Source organism: Rattus norvegicus, chromosome 11, assembly GCF_036323735.1.
Source record: "Rattus norvegicus strain BN/NHsdMcwi chromosome 11, GRCr8, whole genome shotgun sequence".
Taxonomy (NCBI): Eukaryota; Metazoa; Chordata; class Mammalia; order Rodentia; family Muridae; genus Rattus; species Rattus norvegicus.
The window spans coordinates 73,499,349-73,511,418 of NC_086029.1; the positions used below are offsets into that span (position 1 = coordinate 73,499,349).

At 36.2% G+C, this 12,070-nt stretch overlaps 1 protein-coding gene across 2 annotated transcripts in view; it reads right to left on the reverse strand.

Moving 5' to 3' along the window:
- The window catches only part of Lsamp (limbic system-associated membrane protein), a 2,169,735-nt gene that overhangs the window by 1,446,064 nt on the left and 711,601 nt on the right, over window positions 1–12,070 (reverse strand). The window lies entirely within an intron of this gene.

Below are 12,070 nucleotides of genomic sequence, written 5' to 3' on the forward strand. Positions count from 1 at the left end.
TGCTATCTTTTCCAGAGTTTTCTTTCATATTTTATGGCCCACAACTACACACATACAAAAAGTGCGTGTCTAAGAAAACGGGTATTTGTTTTCTTCTCCTCAGAAACAATATTCCAATAGTGCATTACTCATATTAACAGTTCACGGTGCAATATGTAGTGATTAATCTTTGTCACTCAGCCCATTTGAGACTTGAACTTTATATCCTTAGAATGCTTCCTGAGTTTTCTTATCTCCAATATTACACAAACTTCAAGATCATGCTAAACCAATTAACCTCTTATGAGTTTTCATCAACCTACACCACCAGTCTATGGTTGTTTTGACTGTGAGTAGCCCCATAAGCCATATTAGCATGCTTGGTTCCCAATTGGTGAAGTGTTTGGAAGAATTAAGAGGAATGGTGTTTTTGGATTTGATGAGGCCTTATTGAAGGAGATATGTCACTGGGAGTGGACTTTGAGGTTTCATAAGCCCACAACAGGCACTTTCAATATCCTGTATCTGCCTATAAATCAGGTTGTAGCTCACAGCTACTTCTGTAGCACTCTGCATCTCATGCATGCTGACATGCTCCCTGTCATGATGTTAATCGACTAATCCTCTGAAACTGTAAGCAACCACCCATTCCACCTCCAATCACATGATTTCCCTTATAAAAGTTGCCTTGGTCACAAGTCCTTTACAAAGCAATTGAACAATGCCTAAGACAAAACCTCATATCCTCTACTGAAAGTCTCTTGTTAAGAAAGTGAAAATTATACTTTCAGCAAGATAGAACAAACTACATTTCTCTCCTATGAAGTATATACCCAAACACAAATTCACAGCCCCTTGTCCCACCTGTACAGAAGAAAATGACAATAAATCCAGGAAAAGAACACCCACTAGGACCTCTAACAAGCTCTTCTGACAATATGAGTGCCCAATAAATACTACGTACTGTCTCCAATGATATTAAAACAGCAGGTAATGTTTAAAACAGAAATGACAGTGTCAAGACAAATATTCTTAAATAAATCTATAGCAAGTATATTTACAACTCTTAGATATATGTATGTTATCTGTGTAGAGTCTTCAGCTGAAAGAAAATTCATTTATACCTTAATGCTTAGTCTCTGCAAAGGAGACAATTCACCGAGAACCTGTCTGCAGTCCTGGGAACACTGTATCCTTTTTAGTTTTCAGATAAGGAATTTCAGCCTCAAGGATACTCACACCTCCATAGTTTACATTTTCTGCAAAAGGTTGTGATTCTTTGCATGTCATACTTTACTAGGGGCACTTTTTATATATTTAGTTTGGTACAATAGAACAAAGATGCTACTATGTCGAGAGATTCACCTAGCCTATCATTATTTTCATATGTAAAAATGGTAGAAGTTACATTCACTAGCCAAACAATGTTTGGTTTTTTTTTCCTTCATTCTGAATTGTTTTTGACAAGTTTTACTGGAAAAGGTATAGAGCACATAGAAATTTCTAGACAGTATCAGAGCAGAGATGCTTCAATATAAGACACATCCAAAGAGGAAACCGTACCCAGCATTGAACCTGGATAGTACAACCTGCCAAGACTACAAACACCTGCATAACATTTGACAAACATGGAGACTAGGAGGGAGTAAAACATGTTTGTCCTCAAAGCTCAAAAACAAACAAGTCTAGTTCAGATCCTGAGGAACAACAAAGATAACTACTCTACAAGTACTGTTCAAATCGCCTAGCCAGGATTGAATTATTTAAGTCTTCACAGAGTCCAAATGAAGTAGATGACTCAGGCAACTCTCTCTATGTTGTTTATGAGAAAACCGAGGTGGGGAAACAATAGTAGTTTGGGTGAGATTCCATGCATAGGTTTTATTGGAGTCAGAATTTAGATGTGGACAGGGAGGCCTCAGAGAACTGATCATTGGCCACACCAGGTTGCCACTGGATGTTGTTTTATTAGCTCACTTAGACTCGGTTAATGATGGCATGTAGACAACGTAATTCATCAGGATTTGGCTTACATTTCTACTGTTGGCAATACTGCTAAAGGAAGGAAGTAATCTATACCAAAACAGAGTGGATAAGCTCCAGAATTTACCTGTTATTGCCCTCCTCCCATCAAAATGTTTTCCCCCACGTGCCTCATTTTTAAAATACTTCCTTCGAGGACAGTCTTGTTTACATTTATATTACTATACTCATCCCCAGGCCATTCCTGCTAAGCCAGGTGTTTGACACCAGAAGAATGGTTATTAGATATTCCTTCTGGTCATTGTGTTAAAGCCAAAAAGAGATGATTAATACACGTGTTAAGTGAAAGCAAAGAGGATTAAATAAGAATTACAGGTAAAAGTACACATGACATCCCACTAGATTAACAAATCAACATGTGAAGGAGACACGACTTCTTTTTTTTTTTTTTAATTAACTTGAGTATTTCTTACATACATTTCGAGTGTTATTCCCTTTCCCGGTTTCCGGGCAAACATCCCCCTCCCCCATCCCCTTCCTTATGGGTGTTCCCCTCCCAGCCCTCCCCCCATTGCCGCCCTCCCCCCAACAGTCTAGTTCACTGGGGGTTCAGTCTTAGCAGGACCCAGGGCTTCCCCTTCCACTGGTGCTCTTACTAGGATATTCATTGCTACCTATGAGGTCAGAGTCCAGGGTCAGTCCATGTATAGTCTTTAGGTAGTGGCTTAGTCCCTGGAAGCTCTGGTTGCTTGGCATTGTTGTACATATGGGGTCTCGAGCCCCTTCAAGCTCTTCCAGTTCTTTCCCTGATTCCTTCAACGGGGGTCCTATTCTCAGTTCAGTGGTTTGCTGCTGGCATTCGCCTCTGTATTTGCTGTATTCTGGCTGGAGACACGACTTCTTTATACTAATGCCTTAATGGCATCATTACCATCAATGGAGAAAGGTGTGAGTAGAGAGTTGGAGAGATGGTTCAGAGATTCAGAGTAAATGCTGCTCTTGCCGAGGACACAAGTTTGCTTTCCAATGCCCATGATATGTGATTGTCAACTGACGATAACTCCAGCTTCAACCAATCTTACAAGGTCTTCTGGCATCTGAGGACAACTGCATATATATATATATATATATATATATATATATATATATATATATACATATACATATATATATATATATCACAGACACACTTTCATTTGTTTTTGCTTATTAAAGAATAAAACCAAGAATTACATGGATGTATGATTTGACTATGTAGGGGCAATTTTATTAAGTAACCATATCTTGAGACAGTAAGGTGGTAGAGACACAGAATACCAGAGGAACACAGGCACCACACCTGGAGTATTGGAAGTTAGGACACATTATCATCTTAGAAAAAACAAAAGCAGAACAGAGGTACGCTGTGTATTCTGTAGTCCAGAAACATCCTCTACTGAATTCCATGTTGACATTCTTCCCTTGTAAAACCTCAAATTTAGTCATACCTGGAGAGATATTTGAGAAAGTACCTCACAAAGATGTGCTCACATGGTCCTGCACACGGGAGGCTTGCTACTACTATGCACACAAGGTTTATCTTACTCAACTTTTCAGAAGGGGAGTCAATGATAGTCCTAATTGTTCCATATACTAGAACTTAGGTATGGGCAAATACTATTTCAGCTCACTGAACATGCACATTACTTGGTGAACGTGTTGTTATTGTTGTTGTTGTTGTTGTTATTGTTCATACAAAAGCTTCCAAATTCAGCTATGCAGGCTATATCATATTTTTTTACAATAAAAGAGAACATCACTGTTTTCCTATCACTGATAGCTTGATATAGCTTCACCTGACCTATGTTTCCAAACCAGTCTGAAATAGAAAAGAATTCCTTTCTCAAAATGTTCCAGGACATATTGCAACTCATAGATCTGCATTTCTTTTCATATATGAAATGGTGCTGTGTATAGCGTTCTTTCCACACAGGGACCTGCAATATGTGTAGAAATTTGGTTTGTATGACAGTCCAGGAGAGAGAGGCCTAGCTGTAGAGTAAGTTGTGTTGGAAGGAAATATGTACTGTGTTATCTGTCTAGGCATGTCCTAGCCCCCACTCTCTAACTGGTATTTTCAGTTTCTATAATATTACTTGTCTACTGTGATTTCCACCAATGTCTTTGACTCTTGTCTTTCTGAATTGTCTTCCTTTCCGAAAGCCACTCAGTTCTGAAAACAAAATCCATAAATTCTCACAGTCCTTTGCTAACTCTCTTGTTCTACTGTTGGTTCTGATTGTTTTTGGTTCCTTACTAATTCAAATCATGGAATTTTCTGTTCTTCTGTAATAATTATAAACATTTTCTGTGAGTCTCATAATGCTGTCATCTGCTAAAGATAAATTCTGTATATGAGTTTTTAAGTGTAACAAATACTAACAGTATACAAATTAAAACCAAATATGTAATAGCACATAGTAGGTAACAGTTCAATGCAGGGCCTCAAATTCACAGTCAACTTTAGAACATACTAGCTTGTTCAGTTCTTTCAATCCTGTGATTTGCCTATGTAATACTCAGTGATGAGCACAAAGGATCCCAAATAGAGTAGGGATGTTCTAGAAATCTGTAAGGTCCCTGGCCACAGATACAGAGAAAAGAATACTTTTGAAAGCACAGAATAAAATTTGGAGGACTAAAGAGATAGCTCACCAGTTAATATGATTATCTTGGTGGCAACCCGATTTTAGTTCCCAGTACCCACTTGGCAGCTTAGAGCCATCTTTAACTTTAGCTAAATGGCTTCTGTTACCCTCTTCTGGCATCCATGGGTACTGCAATACATTGTGCACATATATACATGCAGATAAAACACTCAGAAGAAAAAAAAGAATAAAAATAAATAAAACCTTGCCTCAAATCATTATGAGTATGCTACCAAGGTTAAGAGATACTCTGAGGTGATTAAATTTTAAATTAAGGTCTTAGTTTTGTCCTGTGATGGGAAACTATAACCCAGTTTCTATAACTCAATTACCCAGTAACTAGGTAAGCAGTTACTGAAAAGCAAAAGATAGCATGAAGGTTCAGCTGCGCCCAAAATATAAGCCACATACAAGCCAAGGGTTGAGGAAACACATCAGAGTACTACTTCAAATTACAATCTAAAATTATGTCAGCCTATCTTACAACAGGCTGTCAGTGAGAGACCTTTTCAGTACCAAAATTCATAACTGTGAACTGAAGCCTCTACTTACATGATAAAATCCACCAAGTATCATGTACATGGTGATGATGATGACGATGATGACAACGACGATGATGATGATGACCCCTAAGAACAAAGACTCTAAAAGGAAAAGCAACTGGTGGGAAAATCATTTATCAGAAGGGAATAGACATTGTAATGATAAAGACATTGACCCATTATTTGGCCAATTGGTTAGATGAGAATCATAGAGACAAGGATTCTGTAAGCATTTACAGTGACACCAAGTTGCCACAGTTCTAAAACCTAGTGTCTGGAACCCAACTACATATGAAACTAGATGGAGTTAAAAATGTAGTCTGTGAAAGAAAGAAATTATGGAAAAACTCATTTTGCTACAGTGTTGTCTCTTCAAGCTCTTCAAATAAAAATCAATATTAAACCATTGGAAATTCCAAATAAAAGCTTATGAAATGGTAGTTCAAAATATAATGGGGGAGAGTAACATCTGAGAAAATCGGGGGGACTTTCTTTGGTTCCTTGAGTATGGCAAGGAAATGTAGAAAAAATGTTTGTTTTTATACTTGTCAGTAAGTACTATAAACAGTAGTTAAGTATTAATAAACACGTAGTTAACATTTATACAATGATTCATTTCTGTTAAAATATGCATCAACTGTTCATTCATTATTTATCATGGCTTTCACAACAGAAAACGAGAACCGCCAGAATTGTCATTGTTTTTTTAAATATTACTTTGATTTTCACTACCGAGATCATAAATAAACTATTATCTTCTGCGTAGGAAAAATCATGATGAAAAATGAACCTTGGCCTGGTCTACTGGCACATTCCCCATGAGCAAAGTGCTCAGTATCAGCGTTTCTATTTAGGAAAGCATTGTCTACAGTATGTTATTCGAGACTGAGAGGATCATATAGCCGAGGCCCTCTTTGCTCATACTTGTGTGGAACATCTCCTTCTTAGGCTCTTGTCCTGTAACCAATGTACAGCTCTTCTATCACTCTATTACCTTCAGAAACTTGACCACACTAGCATAGACTGAAATAGAGTCATGAAAACGAAGTAGTGTTTTAAAGATATCCTTGTGAAGTTTAGGCTTCTTTTTGATGTGATATTAAGAGAATCAAATGACTCGTCTTTCACAGACCATTGGCTAAATCTGTAGGAATCCATGGAAATTTAGATGGGTTTCGAAATACGGTAAATATTACGGTTCCATAATAGATTTTCACATAACGCTTTCAAATTTTAAAATTAATGTGACTCAATCTGATGGCATATTACTTTACATAGCATCATGAAGTAGCATGATATTTCTAGCATCATATGATAACACTGAAAATTCAAGACAGAAATTTGTGGGCATTGGACCCAAATATTGTGTTATCTTCTGCTGAGAACAAACTAGACTTCTACACTATTCCCCATGTTGCTTTCTCTATTGGCTTACAGCATCAGCAAAATTGTGTGGCTTCTTCCTATTTGAGCACAACCATGAGAAAACCAGAAATGATTATACTGACATCAAATAAATCAAAGGAAAATGTTTTGTAAACCATACATATCCATAAAAAATTAGGAAGATATACTGTAGTGAAACACTACATTGAAGATATATTTAGTTAATTATGAAAGTCAGCTTCAAGGTGCTGGCCTGGCCTGCCCTGACTATCAAAGCCTATTTTCTCTATTAGAGGCTAGTCTTAGGTGTTAACTGTTCCTAAAATCATTTGACAGCCCAGGAACAGGACACTATTACTGGCTTTTCCTCAGCTAGAGGACTGTCTGGAGGCTTCAGCTCAGTTTTCCACTCCTCCACTGTGCAATTTTTCTTTTTTTTTTTTTTTTTTTTTGGTCTTCAGATGAATTTCTCAGAAAATGTGTCAGCATCACAGAGTCCAACTGCTAAAGACAGGAAGCAATTAAATATGCAAATCAGGGAAACCACACTGAGGGGTTGACATTCAGCTCCATGCTTGCCCCACCCCCAACCCTTGCCTTTGACTCTGCTTCTCCTTCCCTTGGGAAGAGGGTTAGTGAGAGATCTTCTTCCACCCTGCTCCCTGCTACAGGTTTTTATTCTCTACCACCTGCTCTAGGCGTTCTCATCAATTATTAATCAAGTATACATGAATATGCATAAAAGCCTGTCTCTGGGTTTTATTAAGTTAAAAAAAAAAAGAGAAGAACATGTTCAGTGCCAAAGCAGAGAAAAGATCAGATGGCTAAAGAAGGAGAAATCAGAAGTTTCAGTTTAATTTTCGTTCCCAACTTGGAAGTAATGAGAACATTAGGAAACCACTTTTTATATGGGTTCTTTTGTTCAAAGTTTCATTTCAAATCTATTTCTAAATATGTCGAAAGGTTTCCACTTTAGGTATTGCATTGCTCTGGAATAGAGGGTAAGTTTATCAAGATTTACAGAGGATAATATTGCCTAAGACATGGCTGGACAGGTTAGTTTCATTTCATTATACAGATGAGCATTCCACCTCCAAGGGCACATTGGTACCATGAACATCAAATATTAATTCAGGGTTGGGTATTGGGGTACATCTGTGAACCCCAGAGATCAATTTTCTCTGCTCTGTAAAACACTGGTTAAAATCACAAAAGAATTTCTTTCCTCTGTTTTCTATTTCCTTTCCAAATGATGTCCTCTATAGCATGATATAAGATGAATCTGGAAACACTAAGTACGATTTTTGCATCAGAGATTGGGGATCATTTTCTCACAGGTAGAATTCTCCTATCTTGCTGAGGATGTCAATCAACGGTACACTCCATACTCCAATCTTGCTAATAATGTCATTCAATGATGTTTTACCTACCCCTTTATGAGATGCATAATGAACTCTTTACAATATCTTTTTCTCATGTTCTATCCACCTATAATCCTAATAAGAGAAAACAAGTCTTGTCCATCTATGTCAATGGTACTCAAATTTTGTTTGCAATAAAAGAATGAATAAATGGATAAGTAAGATAAATTAAGGATGTCTTGTAAATAAGCTACTCTCGTATTCCTAACATGACTATACAATCAAATCTCCTGTGCTTTCAAACAAATTCATCAAAATAAAACCAAAGGCTTTGACATTTCTGTCTTCAATACAATTGTTTTGCATTTATTTCTACTATGTGTATGAGGGTTTGACCTGCATTTATGCATGTGGAAAATGTGTATGCCCAGTTCCCTTAGAGGTCAGAAGCGAATCTTGGATTCCCTAGAGTGAATGGCTCTTAGCTTTTTCTGTCTGGGTGCCTGAAACTGAGTGCACCTTTCTGCAATAGCAACGAATGCTCTAAATCACTGGGCCATCTTTACAGCGCCTATTACAATGTAAGTTCTCCAATCTCTTGTCTATTTTCTCCACGTTGCTTTACAACAGCTGACCATGAGACTTTGACACAAATGCATTCTCTACCTATGTCATGTAAAAGTGACATGTTCTAATAAAAGTATACCTAGAAGTCAAATTTTATTTTGTTATTACAGTTGCTTATTTTCTTTTACTGGTATAATAACCATACATTTCTAAACATCTATTTATTTAGCTAAAAGTACAAAGGAAGCTTCTTGTGGTTTATGTCATCTGTACTTTATTCAAGATGTATGATACCTTCTTTCCACACATCTTCCTGTCTTCCTGACTTTGGGTCTTGTTATCTAAGCCACTTAGTGTCGGTATGATTTAAATATTTTTATACATAAAATAAGCTTTTCAGGTTATATAGACTGCAAGATTAATCAAAATTAAACTTTAATTCAATAAGAGCAACTCAAAGGGAATATAATTATTTTATTATTTTCTTGCCCACAATACTTGTTTCTCGTTTGTCATTAAATTTAATGCCAAATCAATATTATATTTTAGTTTAGAATTTTCTGCTTCATTCCCTTTATTCCAAAGAATATCAGATTTAACCTACAAGAACTGTGTTTTTGCTTAATATGTTATTGAAAAATCTAATTATATAGAGTGCCATTTAGGTAGAAATGCCAATTTTCTATAATAAGGGTCACTATAATAATATTTAATATCTCTGTGACTTTTTACCAGTTAAAATGCCCTTTAAACATATATGCTTCCTTTGTTTCAGACTCAGAATGAATCATTACACTTTGATGAGCATTTCATCACAGCAGACATTGTCATTAAATTTTCCTGTTTAACAGTCTCATTAATTTATCACTGCTTTCCTGACTCACCCTGGTACATTTATCCAGTGAACTGCTATTTTGAATACAAACAGCAGTGACAACTGTGCTATATAAGTTGGCTGCTCTGCACAAAATGAGGTTGCACAGGCTGTCCAAGGGTTGAGACTCTAGAAACTTCCACAGTGGATCTAAACAAGCAATTATAAAACAAAATGGAAAGTTATAAAGCCCCCGGACAATTTCCACAGGTCTGGAGAAGAGGACATTTCTTCCCCTTCCAGTTGGACTGATCAAGGTTATTTTAGAGAAAAGAGTTATCCTAGGAAGTCCTCCAAGTATAAGGAAGAAGATCAGTACGAATGGGAAAACAGATAAGAGCGAGAACTCCTCTTAGTACTTCCTCCATTCATCTTTCTCTTTTCTACTATTGGGTACAAAGGTACAAGAATTTTAAAAATTGAAAAGGATGTGGGACAGACAGAAAGATCCCTGGAGCCAGAGAGTGAGATAATTCAGTGTTCTCTACATTCAAAATCTGGGTTGGATTCTAAGGTTAATAATTGTCTCACATCTCCTAGAGAAAGCATTCTAGTCCTTCAACAGCAATTGCTAAGGCTCAGATAAACTTACTTCCAACTTATGAACAGAAATGTTTCCTATTATAAACCATTATTACATTTTAAAAGAAAAAAATGAATTCTTCTTTATGTATCAAGTCATATACATCTCTGTTTCTCTGTCTTATCTCTACCTCTATGTCCCTCTGTCTATCTGTCTCTCTGTCTGTCTCTGTCTCTTTGTCTCTGACTCTCTGTCTCTGTCTCTGTCTCTCTGTGTGTTGGGTGTGTGTGTGTGTGTGTGTGTGTGTGTGTGTGTAGGGGTGTGTGTGTGGAATAATTTTATTTCATAATTACACATATGTACAACTTGACATTTCAAGGAATAAATATATTCAGGGGATGAAAATTCTTAAATAACTCATTGCCAAGTGCTTGGAGATTGTTGCTTGCACATGTACCTTGTCTGACCCTGAGTGTGAGATTTTTCATTCACAATGGAAATGGTCCTGAAAGCAGGAAGGCAGCGTAGCCACACAGAGTACCATGAGAAATGAGGCAAAGGGGCTTTGAACATGCAGTTGCCCAAAGCAGTCAAGAGAGATGATTTTTCAATCTGACATAATGGAAGTAACTAGAGAGATACATTTTTCATCCTGACATGACTAAGATAATAAGTCAAAAGTTAAAATATGTAATATGAGGCATAACACAAAGAAAACTATTTTTGATTCAGAAAAATGTCAAAGTGGACCCTGTTACCTGTTGAAGAAAACAGTTATTCTTTTTTCTTATAAAAGCAACCTAGTGACTTCAAAATATTTTTAAGAGTAGACTTTATTGAAAAAATAATAAAAAATGTAAAAAATGCAGTTTGAGACTACATTTTCCATACAGTTTATTTTTCATAAAGAAATCATGATTGAAAAAAAGTTAGCAAAAAAAGTAAGAACTTTCATGATGAAGATTGAAAATCTTTTATCAAAAGTTAGGTCTTATATATCATATTCTTTATCCAAACCAAAAGATTAAATTGGTGCCACGTTAGTAATTTAACAGTAGACCAAATGTAGATATGATTCTAATATGAATCATCTATAAAATGACTACATAAAACATTAGAAATATAATCTACATTTATTCTATTGGACTCAACCTAGAATTAAAAATGATAGAAATATAGGTCAAAAGTTTCAAATTAGGAAAGGTATTACAGATTAACTCATTAAAGAAGAATTTTCAATGCCTTATATATAAAGTCAACACAATCCTACTAGAGATAGGTCTCAGTTCGAGCCAGATATACAAATTGTATCCACTGTACTATAAGAGTCTATCTATCATTATCGAGGCATGTAGTTTGGGACTTATTAGATTTCTTCTTTCAGAAAGGTTAGATTTTTCATGGTAATGAAATAAAAGTTGGCAATCATCCATTAAAATAATTCAACATTAGCAGAAGTCTCCCAATTTCCAACTGTTGGGAGGCAGGAACAAGTTCAGCAACATATATGTTCAATAGCTTGGGTGTAGCTTCCTGAATCATCACGGATTCTAGGTTCTTGTTTTCACATTTTCCTGGAGATTGCACTGACAAGGCTCTGTTTTTTTTTTTTTTTTTTTTTGTCTATATATAACATCTAGAAAAGTTCCATGGTTGCGCTGTTTTTGTTGTTGTTGTTGTTGTTTGTTGTTTGTTTTGTTTTATCAATACTCTCATTGACAGAAAAAGACCTATTTCCTCCATTGCACTTTGACTCCAGAGCCCTTGTCTCTGCTTGCAGTGTCATCTCTAATGACCATATTGTTACTCTCACCTTCCATGACAACAACCTGAGATTTACAGACCATCCAAAATGTGTCTTTAGCCTCATAGTTGAAAGACATTTTACCCTTGTAATTTGATTTTTTACCTGTTTATATTTGCCCCTGGATGTGCTTTTGTGAAGTAATGCAAACACTCTGGCAAAAGTCCACATAATGCCATGCAGTGTTTAATAAACCGTTATACCTATTCCTTTTTTATTTACTTTCAACCTATCTTTACTCATTTTCTGAAACTAAAATGTGTATTATAATCAATGTGAAGTTGTTGAGCCTAAGTGTTTGCTGCTGTTGTTGTTGTTGTTGTTAAATTATCTCCCCTGCTCTCTCTGTCATTCTTCTCCCTCT